The following is a 20,043-nucleotide window of genomic DNA, read 5'->3' as shown; positions in this document are numbered from 1 at the left end:
TCTGAAACTGTTTATTTAGTAGTTCCAATTACATGTTATAATGGTAACTTTTAACAATTTTAAATTTTGGCTAAAAACGTGGTAGGTTATTTTAATTATGTACTAAGTGTGGAGCCTAGGGCACCAGACAAAAATGTAGATAAGGTCCAACTCTTTCCAGCATAGCTAGGGGCGTGGCTAACTCCACATGTCTCCAAGCCTTACCCAGCTGTTAAAGCAGGCAATTTAACAATTTTTAAAAGTCAAAAGAGTTTATTACTTTAAATCATTTAGTAAACCTAATATCTGACCTTCCTAATTTAGACCAAATGTCTCTATTTTACCAATAATCTTTAAAGCTCTTTATTTCCTTGTTTACTAAAGTCACATGTACTAAATGACACTACCGTTTTTATTTTTCTTTCAAAATATTTGATTTAAGTGCTTATTTTTATTTGAGCCAATTAATTAGAACACTTTTATATAAACCTTGCACACACAACACATATCAAACTATACAGACAGACAGAAGAAGACCCAGCAGTTGTAGGCTTTTTGATTTGTCAGTGTTTAAGTTTCTTCATTGGATCACTTGTTTTAGATTGGAGTCCTTCGAGGAACAGGGACAGGAAAACATGCAGTTCTTAGGGCCTAATATGTAGGCACAGCTGGAAGGCAAAACAGATCCCCAAAAATTAAGAGTCCTATTTTTATATCAGATCTTAGATTCCAAAAAAGAGAAATGCTACAGAAATAGACAGTGCAATGATTTTACCATGCATTTCATTGCAAAACAGTCCAAAGCCAATCAGCCCATCCTGTGATTAACCCATTCCCCATAGAAGTGTTATCTCTCAGTAAAGGTGGAGATGTTACCATACTTTCCAGGTGAGCAGGAGCATGCTTCTCTCTGAACATGAAAAGAGCCAAGTATTCCCTCACAACTGCCATTAGCCATCCCCAAAATACATGTCCTACCTACTTATTACACACCTAAGCTTTCTCATAATGAGAAGTAATTTCTGATACCCCCAACAGTCAAACAAAGTCACATAATGCAATGCAAATTACAACAGAGACTTAGATTTTGAGAGGGATCTGCTTACTTTCAATTCCTGGGCTTTCATGAGGAAAACGGAAGTTTTTCCGCAAACAGGGTATGTGGCACCTCCTCTGTTTTTCCCAAGGAGTCCCAGTCTGTTAGAGCTTGAATATCTGCTTTCAATTCAGCTGACTTTTAATGATAGCACTCTTTTTTTTCTTTTCTTTTTTTTTTTTTTGTGTGTGTGTACTTTTAAATTTCTTATTAGCAGACTGTGTAGCCACACCAAACATCCAATTTTCCTGGCTTTTGAACTTCACCAAGGGTAACGTCCTAGGGGTTTAGAGAAAGGAACATTCAAGAAAGGAAGCCAGAAATTATTCATGAAGAGGAAGAAAATCAACAAATGGTAAAGGTCACACGAATATCAAGCAGAAGGTACACATTCCCTAAGCCAGGATTGAATCCAGACCATTATTGTAAAATGGCAAAGCCTTAGCTGCTGAGTTACAGCATTGGGTGGTTTTCATTGTTCCTTCCAGGAGTCTAGAACAGTCAATTTCCAGCTTGCAATGGCTTTTAACTGCTCAAGGTAATTTTTAGAGCTATTACCTGAACTCCAAAATTCCTGTCCTCTCAACAGCAGAGACCAAGAGAAAGTTTTTTTTTTTTTTTTTTCCTGGTGGTGGGAGACCTGAAGCAACGTCTGTAACTGACCAGTTTGCTGGGCTGGTTGAACAGTGGGCTTATGGGATCCTAGGCCTGCATTTTATTTTAAGGCACCCCTCTCCATTATAGAAAAACACAGAAAGACTAGCCTCACAAATTCCATTCCCCATTAATCAAAACTGTATAGAGGAGAAAAACAGTGATTTTTATCATTCATTCAACTGGCTTGCCCAGAGAGAGTGAGAGTGGAAAATCTTTACCCTTTATCCGGCATATCAGGTTTCTGGGTCCTCTTTCCCTGAGTATCCCTAGCAACGCTGCTCACCACACCACAGTTCTGGGGTGCCAAGCCACATTCACAAAGGAAAATCATGGAACCACAGGGAGAATCCTCTCAATTTTGCAAACTGCTGCTCAACTCGCTACATGGAAGAACCAAATTAACATTTTCCATTCTGGCCAGAGCAAAATACATGTGAAAAAACAGACATTAGCCACTCCACTTCGCACCCAATATCAAATTGGCAAGGCTCAAAATTGCCCCCAATGGGCCCTGTCATCTTTAATCTATTTAAAGTAGATTAAAGGAGTTTCAACATGTGGTCTCTGGGCAAGATGGTTGCCCTGAGTAACAGAAAAGATAGGAAAGGGAAAAGAGAGAGAGAGAGAAGCATTGCCTGTGGCAGGTTGGGGAGGGCAAGGAGCTCAGGGAGGCCAGAGAAAGACCCACCCATCCCAAAAATGCTGAATCAATAATTCAGACAGCTGCTTATCAGTTGTGAAGGGGCCTTTTCCAGCATTCCCATCAGCTCTCAAGTTTCCCCCTTTGGTGGGGGGATCCCCATGTCTGATGATTCTGTACATACCTAATCTTGTCACCCACTGCCATTGGTAAAAAGTGCAAAACATTTTTAATTTTTAAAATCAATTAGTTGCTTGAACTTTTTATTTGCCTTTCATAAAGTCTTTAAATAAAAATATTGAAAATTTTTAAGAAACTTCTGCATACCAATAGACATCCCTAGATGAGACTAATTTGGGAGCCCTCATGTTTTTTACATACACTTCAGAGCATCGTTATTCCTTCAGAACATTTCACTATAAGTTATCTTTAGTAATATTTTTGCCATTTCTGTAAGTCTTTGCTGCTTCCAGGGCCTGACACTTATGCATGTATAAGTCAGAAGAAACTCAGTCCTTCAGAAATTAAGGATTCCATTTTTACCTTAAATATTGACTTTGATTTCAGATTCCCTTGATTAACTTGGCCAGCGATTTTTTTTCTACCTAAGCAAGCAAGAAAAATGAAACAAAGGGGTAGAACAAAAAAAAATACCCCCAAATTTCCAAAAGCCAAATTTTACAACCCCTGCAATATTGCCATTTACTACCAGTTTCTTTGTTACCCAGTCAGACTTAAGAGGCCTCTAACTGGATCCAAGCCAGTTAATTACTGGGTCAAATCTGATCCTGAACTCAGCCAAGTTTCTGTCATGACTTCCAAACTCAGTTTGGAACAGAATTTGCTGGAAAAAACTCAAAGAGCTCAAAACACAAATCCCTGGAACTTCAGAATCTGAGAGGGAACTTATCATAATCCCCAGATGTTTTGAGAGATCAGTGGCCACAAGTGCATCTTGCATGTACCTTGCTTGGTCACTCAGTGATCCTGGGGGTTTTTAGAAGCTCGACTTCAGACCCTGCTTCTAGCACTGTCTGTTAAAAGAAAAGCTTCAGCAGAACTAGATTTAAAGGAGTTTTATTGAACAATGACTGACTCATGAAATGGGCAGTCCTCAGAATCACAACAGATTCAAAAAGAGTCCAGTGCAGCCACGTGGTGAAAGAAAATTTATGGACAACAAATAGAAAGTGACGTACAGAAAATGGAATCGGGTACAGAAGCAATTGAATTGGTTCCAGCTCAGCATTTGCCTTGTTTGAATACGGTTTGAGTAGTTGGCTACATATGATTACCCAAAACTCAGTGACTGGCACAAATGTAGGCTATGGTCTGTTTATACCTCCACTCGTTATAATTCATGATGTGCAGAAAAATCTTTAGGCTGAACTTAAATATGTAAGGAGGCAGGTTTAGGCTAAACTTGATTTAGTACCTCTACGGTCCTTAAAATCTTTGATTACCTAGTGGCAATCAGCATTGGATTGAAATTTCTTTATTTTAAGCATAGTGGACTGCACTATATTTCTTTAAAAGGATATGAGTTTTTTTCATGCTACGACTTTATCAGAATAGTACTACTCTTTTAAATTTCTGCCTCAAGTGTTTGGTTACTGTAATTCTTTCACCCAGGACACTAAAATTTAGTTACCATTGACCTGTTTATAATACAAAAACTTACTATTTATGTATTTGCTTAGTGAATGAACTCCTGTTATATCCTATATAGTTTTATCTATGTCAACCAATTTTTTTCCCTTAGATTAATAAGTGGCAAGGAAACAAATTTTAATTCTACACAGTTCTCTCCATACACACCTAAAAAAACACCATACCTGCTTAAAAAATGGCCTCCCTTATGGTAATGATAATTAATTAGACATCACATTAAGTACAAAAATTTTAAGGTGTGTTTGTCTTAATGAAATTTATAAGCAAGTTCACATACGTAGCCATTATAAGAGAATCTATGAAATGGATTGCTGTGTTAATGGTATCAGGAAAGATTGATTCTAGGAACTCAATGCATTTACCTGCATCCTAAGAAGTACTCTGTCCACTATCACTGTTATCATGTTTTTAAGTTTTTATTGGTATAAATTTAAGAGGTACTAGTGCAGTTTTGTTACATCAATTCATTGCACAGTGGTGAAGTCCCTGCTTTTACTGTAACTAACACCTGAACAGTGTGCACTGTACTCATTAAGCAATTTCACAGCCCTAACCTTCCTCCCACACTCCCTCTTTTTCAAGTCTCCAATGATTTTTATTCCACATGCTATATACATTTAGCCCCCACTGATAACTGAGAACAGGTGGTATTTTGCTTTCTGTTTCTAAGTTGTTTTACTTAAGATAACAGCCTCCAGTTCCATCCATGTTGCTGCAAGAGACATAACTTCACTCTTTTTTATGGTTGAATACTATTATATTGGATATATATGTTACATTTTCTTTATGAACTTATCCATTAATGGATACTTAGGTTTATTCTGTGTTTTTACTATTGTAAATTGTGATGCAGTAAATACACAAGTGCAGGAATCTTTTTAATATAATAATTTCTTTTCCTGTGGGTAGACCCAGTAGTGGAATTAGTGACTCAAATGATAGTTTTATTTTTCATTCTTTGAGAAAACTCCATACTTTTTTCTAAAGATTGTACTAATTTTGATTTCCATCATCAACTTTCTCTTTTCTCCACATCCTCACCATCATGTCTTTGTTTTTGACTTTTTAATAATAGCAATGCTGACTGGTGTATGATGATATTTCATTGTGGTTTTATTTTGCAATTTCTGATGATTAGTGCTGTTGATATTTTCTTCGTATACTTCTTGGCCATTTGCAGGTTTTCTTTTGAGAAATGGTCTATTTGATATGGTTTGGTTCTGTGTCCCCACCTAAATCTCATGTTGAATTGTAATCCCTTATGTTGGGGGAGGGACCTCCTGGGAGATGACTAGGTCATGGGGGTAGATTTTCCCCTTGCTATTCTCACGATAGTGAGTGAGTTGTCATGAGATCTGGTTGTTTGAAAGTGTGTAGCACTTTTCACTTTACTCTCTCTTCCTCCTGCTCCAGCCATGCAGGACGTGCCTCCTTCCTTTTTGCCTTCCATCACGATTGTAAGTTTCCTGAGGCCTCCCCAACCATGCTTTCTGTACAGCCTTTGGAATTGTGAGTCAATTAAACCTCTCTTTTTTATAAGTTACCCAGTCTCAAGTAACTCCTTATAGCAATGTAAGAATGAACTAATATACCATTTATGTCCTTTGTGCACTTTTTAATAGGGTTATTTATTTTTTCGTTGTTGTTTAGTTTGAGTCAGTTGTCTATTCTAGGTATCAGTGCCCTATCAGATGCATAGTTTGCAAATACTTTTCTCCCATTTTTCTAGTGGTCTGTTTACTCTGTTGAATATTTCTTTTGTGGTGCAGAAATTTTTTATTTAAATTAAATCTTATTTGTCTATTTTGTTTACTGTGATTTTGTGGCCTTAGTCATAAATTCTTTGCCTAGACCATTATCCAGAGGCATTTCCCCCAGGTTTTCATCTAATCTTTTTATAGTTTTTGGTCTTACATTTAAATATTTGTTCTGTCTAGAGATGATTTTTATATATGGTGAGATAAAGGGGTCCAGATTCAATCTGTATGTGGTAATCCCAATAACATTTATTGAAAAGGGTATCCTCTCTCTAGTGTATGTTTTTGTTGACTTTGTCAAGAATCAATTGGCTTTAGATATGTGGCTTTATCTCTAGGTTCTCTGTGTTGTTCCATTTATCTATGTGTCTATTTTTATATCGGTATTTACTATACATGTTCTGGTTACTGTAGCCCTGTAACATAATTTGAGCCCATACAGTGTGATGGCTCCAGATTTGTGCTTTTTCTTGGGGTTGCTTTTGCTATTTGAGCTCCTTTTTAGTTTCATATACATTTGGGGATAGTTATTTCTAACTTTGTGAAAAATTATGTTGGTATTTTGATAGAGACTGCATTGAATCTGAAGCTTGCTTTGGGCAGTATGTTCATTTAAATGCTTTGGGCAGTATGGTCATTTAAATACTATTAATTTATCTGTTCCATGAGCACGGGATGTTTTTCCACTTGTTTGTGTCATCTACAATATATTTAATCAGTATTTTGTAGTTCTGCCTGTAGGTATCTTTAACCTCCTTGATTGTTTATTCCTAGGTATTTTATTTTATTTTTGTAGCTATTTTTAAGTACTACTGCCTTTTTGATTTGTTTCTCAGCTTGATTGTCACTGGTGTATAAAAATGCCACTGATTTGGCATGTGGCATTGGCAAAAAAAATAAAATCAATTTTGCAAACTTTGTTTTTTCTTCTTTCTTGGGAATACAGATAGTTTGTAAGTATGGTCATTTTATGTCATCCCAAACTTCTTAGTAGGTTTCTTCATTCTTTTTTATTACTTTATTTTTTTAAATTGTCCGACTAGACTAATTGAAAAGACTTCCCTTCAAGTTCTGAGATTCTTTCTTCTGCTTACCTATGTTATGAAAGATGTATGTTAATTTTGTATCCTAATACATTAGTGAATTTATATCAAATCTAAGAGTTGTTGAGAAGAGTTTATAGCATTTTCTAGGTATAAGACTCTACCTTCGGCAAACAGAGCTAGTTTTACTCTCTCTTTTCCAATTTGGATACCTTTTAATTTCTTTCTCTAGCCTGATTGCTCTGGCTAGGGCTTATAGCACTGTGCTGAATAGGCATGGTGAGGGTAGGTATCCTTGTCTTGTTCCAGTTTTTAGAGTGATTTATTTAAACTTTTTGCTGTTCAGTATGATATTGGTTGTGGGGTTTTAATATATGGCTTTTGTTATTTTGAGGTATGCTCCTTCTATGCCTAGTTTGTTGCCAGTGTTTATCATAAAGAGATGCTGAACTTATCAAATCTTTTTACTTCATGTAATAACTACATACTTTTTGTTTTTATTTCTGTGTATGTGATGAATCACATTTACTAATTTATATCTGTTGAACCATCCTTTCAATACTTGAAAAAACCCACTTGATTATAATTAATTATATTTAGGATATGCTATTGGATTCGGGTGCTTTTATTTTTGTTAAGGAGTTTTGCATGTATGTACATCAGGGATATTGGTTTGTAGTTTTTTTGTTGTTGTTGTTTTATTCTTGTCTGGTTTTTGTAGCAAGGTGATACAGGATTCATAAGGTGAGTTAGGGAGTATTCCCTACCACTTGATTTTTTGGAAACAGTTTCAGCAATGTTGATACCTCTTCTTTTTTGTATATTTGGTAGAATTTGTCTTTGAATAAACAATACTAAGATTTTTTTGCATAAAATAAATAAAATACACAAATCAGTATCTAGACTAAGGGAAAAAAATTAATGCAACCAGAAATGAGAGACATTTTACAACTGCTTCCACAGAAATACAAAGGATAGTAAGATACTACTGTGATCCATTCTATGCCAACAGAGTTGATAACCTAGAAGAAATGGATAAATTCCAAGAAACATAAAACCTACCAAGATCAAATAATGAATAAATAAAAAACCTTTACATACCAATAATGATTAAGGAGTTATCAAAAATCTCCCAACAAAGAAAACTCCAAGACAAGACAATATCATTGGTGAATTCTACCAAATACTTAGAGAATAATTAATACCAATACTTTTTAAATTCTTCCAAAATTGAAGAGAAGGGAACATTTTATTTATTTAACAAGGGCAGTTTACTTCATTCTCAAAATCAGACAGATATACATTAAAAAAATTAATTTGAAAGCCAATAGTCCTGATAAACTTAGATGAAAAAATCATTTCATAATACTAGGAAAAAATTCAACACTATATTAAAATAATTATACACCATGATCAAGTGGGATTCATCTCTGGGATGCAAGGATGTTTTAACATATGAAAGTCAATCACTGTGATACACCATATTATCAGAAAAAAGAATAAAAATTACATTTGTATCTCAGCAGACACAGAGAAAGCACTGGAGAATGTTCAACACCATTTTATGATTAAAACACTTTTAATCATTTAACTGTAAAAGAAATGTACTTCAACACAATAAAAGCCATATAAAATCACCCATGGCTGACATCATACTCAATAATGAAATGCTGAAACTTTTTCCTCCATAATCTGAAAGAAAACAAGGATGTTCATTCTCATCACTGCTTTTATCCAGCATAATACTGGAAATCCTAGCTAGAGGCATTAGTCAAGGAAAAGAAACAAAGTCATCCAAATCAGAAAGAAATGAGTATAATGATTTCTATTTACAGATGACAAAATCTTATATGTAGAAAATAAAAAAGATTACATGAAAAAAATTATTAGAAATAAACAATTTTAGTCATGTTGCAGGATACATAATCAACATACAAAATTTGTTGCATTTATATACACTGAAAACAAAACTGACCAAAAAATTAAGAAAGCAACCCCATTTACAATAGAATCAAAACTACTAAAATGTTTAAGAATTTAACCAAAGAGTTTAAAGATCTGTACACTAAAAGTATAAAATTCTGATATATGAAAATAAAGAAGACATAAATAAATGAAAAGATATCCCATGTTCATATATTGGAAGAATTAATATTGTTAAAATATTTATACTACTTAAAGCAGTCTATAGAGTCAATGTAATTTTTTTTTTCAAAATTTCTGTGACATTTTTTACAAAAATAGAAAAAGCAATTCTAAAATTTATATAAAACCACAAAATACTCTAAATACCCAAGCAATCTTAACTAAGAAGAAGGAAGCTGGAGGTATCACACTGCCTGATTTCAAAACCCACTTAAGGCTATAGAAATCCAAACAACATTGTATTGGCATAAACAAAGACACATTGAATAGAATTGAAAGCCGAGAAATAAATGCACACATTTAAAGTCATTTGGTTTTCAACAAACTGCTAGGACCACACAATGGGAGAAAGGACAGTTTCTTTGATAATTAGTGCCAAGAAAGCTGAATATCCATATGCGAAAAAAAAGTTGAATTCTTATCTTGTATCTCCAAATAGATTAATATCTTCAGTGTAAGTTCTGAAACCATAAAACTTCTGGAAGAAAACAGGGGAAAAGCTCAATGGTATCAGTCTTGGGAGCAATTTCTTGGATATGACACCAAAATCATAGGCAGCGAAAGCAAAAACAAATCAGCGGGATCACAGGAAACTAAAAAGTTTATGCACAGAAAGAAAATATTCAACAAAATGAAAAGGCAACTTATACAATAAGTAACACAATTATAAACTATATATCCAATAACAAGTTAATATCCAAAATATATAAGAAATTCATACAACTCGATAGCACAAAACAAACACGTGAATAAACAAGAAAAATAAAACCTGATTAAAAATAAGCCAAAACCTGAATACATATTTTTCCAAAGATGACATACAGATGGCCAACGGATTTTTGAAAAGTTGCTTAATATTGCTAATCATTAGGAAAATACAAACCAAAACCACAATGGGATATCACCAGAGATTAGTTAGGATGACTAATATGAAGATAAACAAAGAATAACAAGTGTTGACAAGGTTGTGTTGTAGAAAACAAAACTCTTGTACAAAGTTGGTAGAAACATAAACTAATACAACTACTATGGACATCATTGCGGGGGTTTTTAAAAAAATGGAACTACCATGTGATCCAGCAACCCTACTTCTTGGTATAAGTGCGAAGGAAATAGTAACACCATGTTGAAGAGTTATCTGCACTCCCACCATCATTACACCATTATTCACAAGGTATGAAGACACACTATGTGTCTACTGATGGGTGAATTAATATTGAAAATGTGACACACACACACATACACACACACAGGGGAATATTATTTGCCCTTAAAAATAATAATATCCTGTCTTTGCAATAACATAGATGAAACTGGAGGATATTCTGCTAGGTAAAATAAGCCAATCAAAGAAAGGCAATTGCTGCATGATCCCACTTATGTGTGGAATACATAAAAATCAAGCTAATATTAGATTGGTGCAAAAGTAATTGCTTTCCAATTGAAAGTAATGGTAAAAACTGCAATCACTTTTGCACCAACCCAATAGAAGCAGAGAGTTGAAGCTGGCTATAAGGGCCAGGGAATGGGGAAAATGTAAGAAGTCAGAGAGAAGAGACTTCAATTGTAAGATTAATAAATTATGGAGACCTAATATACAGCATGGTCACTATAGTTAGTAATAATGTATTGTATACTTGAAATTTGCGAAGAGAGTAAGTAGATCTTTATTCTCACCACAAAAGAGTAACTGTGTGAGGTGGTGGATATGTTAGTTAGCTTGATTGTGTAAGCATTTCACCATGTATACCTATGTCATATTTATTTTTCAATTATACCTAAATAAAGCAAAAAGTAGAATGAATAAACTGAAATTTCTTTATTTATTAGAATGCTACATAGCAACAAAATGAAAAAAAGCACCAGCAGGTATAAAGTGAGATGCATCTCAGAAAAGTCATGCTGAATAGAGAAACTAGACAAAATACAGATAAACTATAAATTTTTTTTTAAATTCTAAAATAAATAAAACTCTGTATATGTAAAAATCATATAATTGTTAGCTTCAGAACAAGATTCCCTGGGGAGGCACATGAAGACATTTTCTGAGAGTATGGAAATTCTCCGTATCTTGATAGAAGTGTGGGTGGCATAAATATATTCATTTGTCAAAAATGAACAAACTATATGCAGTCAGTCTTTCATATCCACAAATTTTGCATTTGTAGATACAACCAACCACAGTTCAAAGATGTTTTAAAGAAACCCTAAAAGTAACAATACCATCATAAAAATAATACAAATTTTAAAAATCGATACAATGTAAAACCTGTTTACATCATATTTACATTGCATTTGGAATCATAAGTAATGTAGAGATTATTTAAAGTATATAGGAGAATGGGTGTAGGTTATCTACAAATACTATGCCATATTTTATAAAAAATTGTGCATCTGTAAATTTTTTTATCTGAATGAGGGACATGTTGTTGAAACAATTTTCTATAGATGTTATGAAACAATAGTATTTAGCATTTGAGTATTTCATCACTTGCAAATTATACCCTGATAAAGTTAAAAGGTAAAAAGTTAAACAAATCTCCAGAGTTCTGAATAAATTAACAAATTAAAATGTATATAGAAATGTAATGCACTTAGAATACCTGACATACTTAAAAAAACAAAATTGAAGGATTACACTGCAATATTTCAAGACATAATATAAATCTATAGTATCTTAGATTGTATCTTGTTGCCACTGATTATAGACAAAGAGACCAGTGAGATAGAATAGAATCCTGTAGTAGAACCACATGTATTTAGTCATTTTATACTATAAAAATGTCATGGAAATTCAAAGAGGAGCTGGCTGCCTCATCAAAAATTGTGCTGGAAATAATTTTTGCATTGCAGGGCAAAAAGGAAAGACCGAAAAAAGGCCCAGAATCTTGATTAGCTAAGCAAACAGACAGTGGAGTTTGGAGAGATATAGGTGGCTAAACTTTAAGATGCAACATATCCTTAAGAGAGATTTAGGAAAGGAAAGAGTTCTATAAATCTGCGTAAGTGTTCCTTTGAGCCTTTGCTGTATGCCAATCTGTGCATGTGTAGATGACATCCCACGAGATCAGACAAAAACAAAACAAAACAAAACAAAACAAAAACAAAGAACAAAACAAAACAAAACAAAAAAAAACTTTAAGTATGATCATCAACGAAGTGTAAGAAATATACAATTCACAAACTCACCTGTCTGAGAAAAACTTGTTATTAATATTCATCATGGAGGAGGAGGGGCCAAGATGGCTGACTAGAAGCAGCTAGTGTACACCACTCAAATGGAGAGAAGAAAGAGTATGAATAATTACTACATACTCAAACGGAACATCCAGGAGAATACACTGGGATTCATCAAGGAAGCAATTTGACCCATAGAGAATGGAGAGGAGTGAGACAGGATGACTGCCCACCCGGAAATGACATGTAACCTGGAGACACTTCCCCACCATGGGGAAATGGTAAGTGAGTAAGACTCCTTCGGGACCTACACTTCTGCCATGAACTTTTGCAACCCTGGGCTCAGGTGATCCTCCCATGAGCCCACCCAACTGGGGCCACCAGACTTACGTGGAGAACTACGTAGAGTCTGGGCAGAGCCACTGCTCAGTCACACCTAAAGTCCTGGGAGCTTTGAATCCCTGGGCATCCTGGTACTAGTGGTTGCAGTTCTGGCAGTGCAGGAGGTAAGTATCGATAGCATGCAGCCAGAAAGGGACTGAATCCAGGAAGCTGACCAGCAACAGACCACATGCCTCACTACCAATGCATTTTGAAGATTAAGGCCCACTGTCCTGGGTCTACAGCTCTGCCCTCACCCGGTCTGTGCTCTCTGGTCGGTAGCTGCTCTGCAGTTCCCCAGAATAAAACTCCCAGAGGGAGAGGTCAGCCACCATTTTTGCTGTCTTATATCCTCCACTGCTATAGAGTTCAGGCTCTGGGGAGTATGTGGTGATAAGGGGGTGGCACGAATTCACTGCACAACGCAGCCATCCCATGGAAAAGTGGCCAGGCTTTTGTGTGTGTGTGTGTGTGTGTGTGTGTGTGTGTGTGTGTGTTTGGGTCCTTGATCCCACTTCTCACTGGACAGAATCCCGGACCTGGGACTCCAGCCATTCTCCACCGGGGCTCTTGAGCCCGTATCAGCTCTGCGCTTTCTGAAATGGAGCTCACTGAGGGAGAGGCCGGCTGCCATTTTTGCTGCCTTGCAGCTTCTGCTGGTATAGCGTTCAGGCCTTGGAAAGTACATGGGGATTAGGGAGTGGTGTGGATCTCCAGCAATGTGCAGCCGTCCCATGGAAAAGCAGCTGGACTGTTTTTTAGTGCGTCCCTGATCCTGTTTCTCCTCTCTGAGTAGGAACCCCAAACTGAGACTCCAGCCAAACCTTGCCGAGGCTCTTGGGCTGGTAGTAGCCCTGAACCTCCCCGGAACAGAGCTCCTGAAAAAGAGTCCAGCCACTATTTTGGCTGTCTCTAAGCACCTGCCACTATTGCCTCCAGGCTCTAAAGAGTATGTGATCATTAGGAAGTGAGCCGATTCTCCAGCACAGTGCAGCCTTCCCGCAGAAAAGCGGTCAGTTTTTTCTCCACATGGACCTTCATGCTGGCTCCTCATCGCTTGGCAGGGTGTCCTGACCTGAGACGCCAGCACAACTACCCTGCCCCTGCCTGAACACTTCAACTGAAAGTGCCTCTGCATTTCTCTGAGGAGGGAATCCCAGAGATAACCTACAACCCCTCTGCCATTGTAGCTGCAGTGATACCCTCCTAACTGCCCTCTGCCGGAAGGAAAAAAGGGACAAGTTGCTATGCCGGCACCACCAGCACATTGCAGCCGCCATATGAAGAGGAATTCAGTCTCTTTTCCCTGTGAGCCTCAACACCCCCGTTTTCACCAGACAGGGCCCCAGGTTCAGGACTGCAGAACAGACACCCCACCCACAGCTGAGCACTTGCACTGTGTTTTCTAGGTAGGGACTCACAGAGGCAACCAACAGCTCCTCTACCACTGCTACAGCAGAGGCTCTGCCCTTGCTCCTCACTGTCTGAGGAAGAAACATCGACTCTGAGGGCTTCAGTCAAACTTCCACCATGCCACAATCACGATACAGAGAGGAGCCCAGTCTCTCATCCCTGTGAGCCCTTGATCTTCTGCTCTTCAACAGGCAGAGGCCCCAGCTCAGGCCAATAGAGCAGCTGCCTCAACCCGTGGTTGAACATTCACAGTAGCAGTGGTTCTGCATTTCTCCGAGGTGAAACTCCCAGAGGCAAACAAATGCCACTCTGCCACAGCCACTGCAGTACTACCGCCCTTGCTGTCTTCAGACTTAGAAAGGAGCAAAGACCCTGAGTATTTTAATCATACCTCCAGCAATCTTCAGTTGCCCTGAAGAGAAGAAGCAGTTCTGTCTCCAATGTGACCCACTCCACTTAAATTATTAGATCGTCAAGGCAGAAAGCTAACAAAGATATTGAGGAGCTGAGCTCCACACTTGACCAAATGGATCTTATAGAACTCTACAGAACTCTCCACTGGAAAATAACAAAATATAAATTCTTCTTATTATCGTATGGTACCTACTGTGAAATTAACCACATAATCTGCCATAAAACAAACCTCAGCAAATTCAAAAAAATCAATATCATACCAACCATATTATCAGACCACAGTGCAATAAAAACAAAACTCAATGCTAATAAAGTTGCTGAAAATCATAGAATTACATAGAAATTAAATAACTTGCTATGGAATGACTTTTGAATAACTAATGGAATTAATTCAGAAATCAAGAAGTTCTTTGAAACTAATGAGAATAAAGATACATCAGAATCTCTGGGACATAGCTAAGGAAGAGTTGTGAAGGAATTTCTTAGCACTAAATGTTCACATCAAAAAGTTAGAAAGATCTCACATTAACATCCTCATATCACAACTAAAGGACTAAAAGAATCAACAGCAAATCAACCCCAAAGCCAGAAGAAGATGACAAATAACCAACATCAGAGCCAAACTGCAGGAAATTTAGAAATGAAAAACCATATGAAAGATTGATGAATTAGGAGTTTATTCTTTGAAAAAAATCAATAAAATAGACCACTAGCAAGAGTAATAAACAAAAAAAGAGAGATGTTACAAATAAACACAATTTGAAATGCCAAAGAGGACATTAAGAATTGCAAAGAACCCTCAGAAACTACTACGAACATCTATATGCACACAAACAAGAAAACCTAGAAAAAAATAAATTATTGGACACATACAAATTCCCAAGACTGAACCAGAAAGAAATTTAATTTCTGAACAGACCAATAGCAAGTTTCAAAATTGAATCAGTGGTAGAAAAAGCCCATGACCAGATGGATTCACAGCCAAATTCAACCAGATATATAAAGAATTGATAACATTTCTACTAAAATTATTCCAAAAAGTTTACAAGCAGGTACTCATCCCCAATTCCTTCTATGAGACCACCATCATTCTGATATTAAAACCTGGCAGAGACCAAACAAACAAAGATGTCAGGCCAATATCCTTTATGATCAAAGATACAAAAATCCTCCACAAAATACTAGTGAATTGAATCCAGCAGCACATCAAAAACAAGTCCAAAAAGATAAAGTAGGCTTTATACCTGGGATGCGAGATTGATTCAACATACACAAATCAATAAATGTGATTCATCACATAAACAGAACTAAAAACAAAAACCACATGATCATCTAAATAGATGAAAAGCCTTTCAATAACATTGAGCATCCCTTTATATTAAAAACTCTCAATAAATCTGGCATTAAAGGAACACACTTCAAAATATAAAAAGCCATCTGTGACAAACCCACAGACAACATTGTATTGAATGGAAAAAAGTTGGAAGCATTCCTCTTGGAAACAAGAAAAGGACATGGATGGCTTCTATCACCACTCCTATTCAACATAATACTGAAAGTCCCTTCCAGGGCAATCAGGAAAGATAAAGAAACAAAAGGCATCCACATAGGAAAATAAAAAGCCAGATTATCCTTATTTCAAGATGATGTCATTGTATATCCAGAAAATCCCATAGTCTTGATTCAAAAGCTCCATCACGTGATAAACAACTTCAGCAAAGTTTCAGGATATAAAATCAGTGTGCACAAATTAGTAGCATTTTTGAACACCAACAACATACAAGCTGAGACTCAAATCAGGAATGTATTTTCATTCAAAATTGCCATAGAAAGAACTTAATACCTGGGAATACAGCTAACCAGGGAGGTAAATTATATCTACAAAGAGAACTACAAAACACTGCTCTGAGAAATAAGAAATTACACAAACAAATGAAAAAACATTCCAGGCTCATGGGAGGAAAGAATCAATATTGTTCAAATGACAATATTGCCCAAAGCAATTATAGTTTTAACGCTATTCCCATTAGATTGCCAATGATGATCTGCACAGAATTAGCAAAAATGCATGTTAAAAATTATATGGAACAACAACAACAAAAAGCCTGAATAGCCAAGGCAATCCTAAGCAAAAAGCAAAACAAAAACAAACAACCAAAGCTGGAGGCATTATGCTACTTGACTTCAAACTTTATTAGAAGGCCACAGTAAGGAAGAGAGACTGAGACTGGTACCAAAATATACACATAGACCAATGGAGCAGAATAGAGAGCCTAGAAATAATGCTGCACACCTACAATCATGTGATCTTTGACAACGTTCATCAAAGCAAGCAATAGAGAAAGGACTCCCTATACAATAAATGATCCTGGGATAACTGGCTAGCCATGTGCAAAATATTAATATGATCCCTGTCTTACATTACATAAAAAAATCAATTCAAGATAGATTAAATACTTAAACATAAAACCTAGAACAAAAATCTCTGGAAGATAATCTAATACATACCATTCTGGACATAAGAACTGATAAAGATTTTATGAAGAAGATACCAAAAGCCATTGGAACAAAAGCAAAAATTGACAGAAAGGATCTAATTCAATTAAAGAGCTTCTGCACAGCAAAAGATACTACCAACAGCATAAACTAACAACCTATGCAATGGGAAAAAATATTTTCAAATTATGCATCCAGAAAACATCTAAACTCCAGAATCCATAAGACACTTATACAAATTTACAAGCCAAAAAAAACCCCCAAGACAAATCACCTCACTAAAAAAGTGGGCGGCCGGGTGCGGTGGCTCATGCCTGTAATCCCAACACTTTAGGAGGCCGAGGCAGGTGGATAATGAGGTCAGGAGATCAAGACCATCCTGGCTAACACGGTGAAACCCCGTCTCTACTAAAAATACAAAAATTTAGCTGGGCGTGGTGGCGGGCGCCTGTAGTCCCAGCTACTTGGGAGGCTGAGGCAGGAGAATGGAACCCGGGAGGCAGAGCTTGCAGTGAGCCGAGATCATGCCACTGCACTCCAGCCTGGGTGAGAGAGCCAAGACTCTGTCTCAAAACATAAAAAATAAATAAAATAAATAAAACATAAAATAAAAAGTGGGCAAAAGACATGATCAGACACTTTCCAAATGAAGACATATGTGTGGCCAACAAGCATATGAAAAAAATACTCAACATCGCTGATCATTAGATAAATGCAAATCAAAAGCAAAAAAGATAACTATCTAACACCAGTCAGAATGGCAATTATTTTAAAAAGTTAAAGTATAACAGATGCTGATGAGGTTGTGAAGAAAGTGGCATGCTTTTACACTGCTGGTGGGACTGTAAATTAGTAGAGTCATTGTGGAAACCTGCATAACAATTCCTCAAATGACTTTAAACACAATTACCATTCAACCCAGCAATCTCATTTTGGGATACATACCTAAAATAATACAAATTGTGCTACCATAAAGACATAAGCACATGTATGTTCACTGCAGCAATATTTAGAATAGCAAAGATATGGAATCAGCCTAGATGTCTATCTTCAGTAAACTGAATTAAAAAATATGATCCATATGCACCATGGGATACTACACAGCCAGAAAAAGAATTAGATTATGTTCTTTGCAGTAACATGAATGGAGCTAAAGGCTATTATCCTAAGCAAACTCACACAATAACAGAAAACCAAATACCACACGTTCTCATTTATAAGTAAGAGCTAATCAATGAGAACACATGAAAACAAAGAGGGGAACAACACATACTGGGGTCCACTTGAAAATGGAAGGTGGGAAGAGGGAGAGAATCAGAAAAATTACTTATTGGGTACTATGCTTATTACCTGGGTGATAAAATAATCTCTACACCAAGCTCCAATGACATGCAGTTTACCTATATAACAAAACTGCATATGTATCCCTAAACCTAAAATGAAACTTATAATCAAAAAAAGTACAACATGAGGAGACCTTCTGAATACATGATGTCTCTCAATAGAGATCCCTCAAGTGTTATTCCTTAGAAGTAAAACTACATTGGGCCTAAAGTAAATTCCTCCTCAGCAGACCCGAGCTACATAAACTCTTAAAGGACATTCTTTAGACAGAATAAAAATGACACCAGATGGAAGCTTTTATCTATTCTAAATGATGAAGGGTGTTGAAAAAAGAAAATACATTTGTGGGCAAATACAAAAGATATATTTTCTCATTGAATAATTTTTGAAATAAAATTACTCAAAGCACAAAACATTATCAATGTATCGTGTATTTTATAGCATACGTGGTAATAAATTTTATGGCATTAATAACATAATAGTCAGAAGAAGGCAAATGAAAGTAAAGTGTTAGACAGTCAGATATTATACATAAAGAATAAAGTAAAAACCTGTATGTTGATTCATATTATATTTATATTATAAATGCAAGATTGGTTGCTAAAAAGTAAGCAGGAGGCAAATAATGGTGGTTAAATTAAAATACCAAAACTACTTAATTCAAAGGAAGGCAGGAAAATAGAAAAATGCAGGAAGAACAGGTGGGACAAATAGAACACAAATAACTAAATGATTAATTTAAATCTATACATATCAGTAAGTATATTACATGTAAACTGTATAAACACATCTATGAAAGGTCAGGATTAACAGACTGTTTTAAAAAGTAAGACCTAACTATACATTGTTTACAAGGAATTGACTCTAAATACCAGTAATGGATTTACTTAAAGCCAAAAAACATAGAAAATGATATATAAGGCAAGCCCTAAGTATAAGAAAGCTGTAATGTTGATATAAAAATGAAATGTGTAGACTTCCGAATAAGAAATAACTCCAGTAGTAAACAGGGTCATTTCATATAATGAAAAAGTCAACCAATTAAGAAGTCGTTAAAATCCTAATGTGTCTGCACAATATATAGTTTCAAAATCGCTAATATAAAGCCTGATTAAAGGGACAAAATTACCGTAATAGTTGAAAATTGAAATACTATTCTTTCGGTAATCGATAGGAACAAGTACACAGAAAGATCAGTAAGAATACAGAACACCTGAACAACATTATCAGCCATGAAAGACTAATTGACATTTATAGGACACTCCATCCAACAGCAACAAACTAGACTGCATATTCTTTTAACATTCATAGGAAATATTCACAAAAATAGATTATATACCGGATAATAAGCAAGGTCCAGTGTATGTTAAAGGATTGAAATCATACATATTCTTTTACTAAAATGCAGTCAAATTGGAAACAATAGAAACTATCTGATAAAAATGCCAAATAATAGGAAATTAAATAATAATTTTTTAATTCCTTGGATCAAAGAGGAAATTATATAAGTAAAATTATAAAATAATTTCAAATTAAATGGAAATAAAAACATAACATAAAAATATGTATTGAAATGCTGCTATAGCAATGATTATAGGGAAAATTGTGGCATTCAATGCTCTATTAGAAATTCTGAAAAATCTTAAATAATCTGTTTCCACTCAAAAAAACCTAAAAAATATCACATTAAATCCAAACTAAGCAGAAGTAAGGAAATAAAATATAAAACCCTAAAATGAAAAACTGAAAAATAAAGTAAAGCAAATGTGAAACCAAAAGAAGGCTTTGTTTTTAAAAAGCAGCCAAGTGTGGTGGCTCATGCCTGTAATC

The sequence above is a fragment of the Mandrillus leucophaeus genome, unplaced genomic scaffold, assembly GCF_000951045.1.
Source record: "Mandrillus leucophaeus isolate KB7577 unplaced genomic scaffold, Mleu.le_1.0 Scaffold470, whole genome shotgun sequence".
NCBI classification, from domain to species: domain Eukaryota; kingdom Metazoa; phylum Chordata; class Mammalia; order Primates; family Cercopithecidae; genus Mandrillus; species Mandrillus leucophaeus.
The sequence above is the reverse complement of the archived record's forward strand: the minus strand, read 5'-3'. Positions refer to the sequence as shown.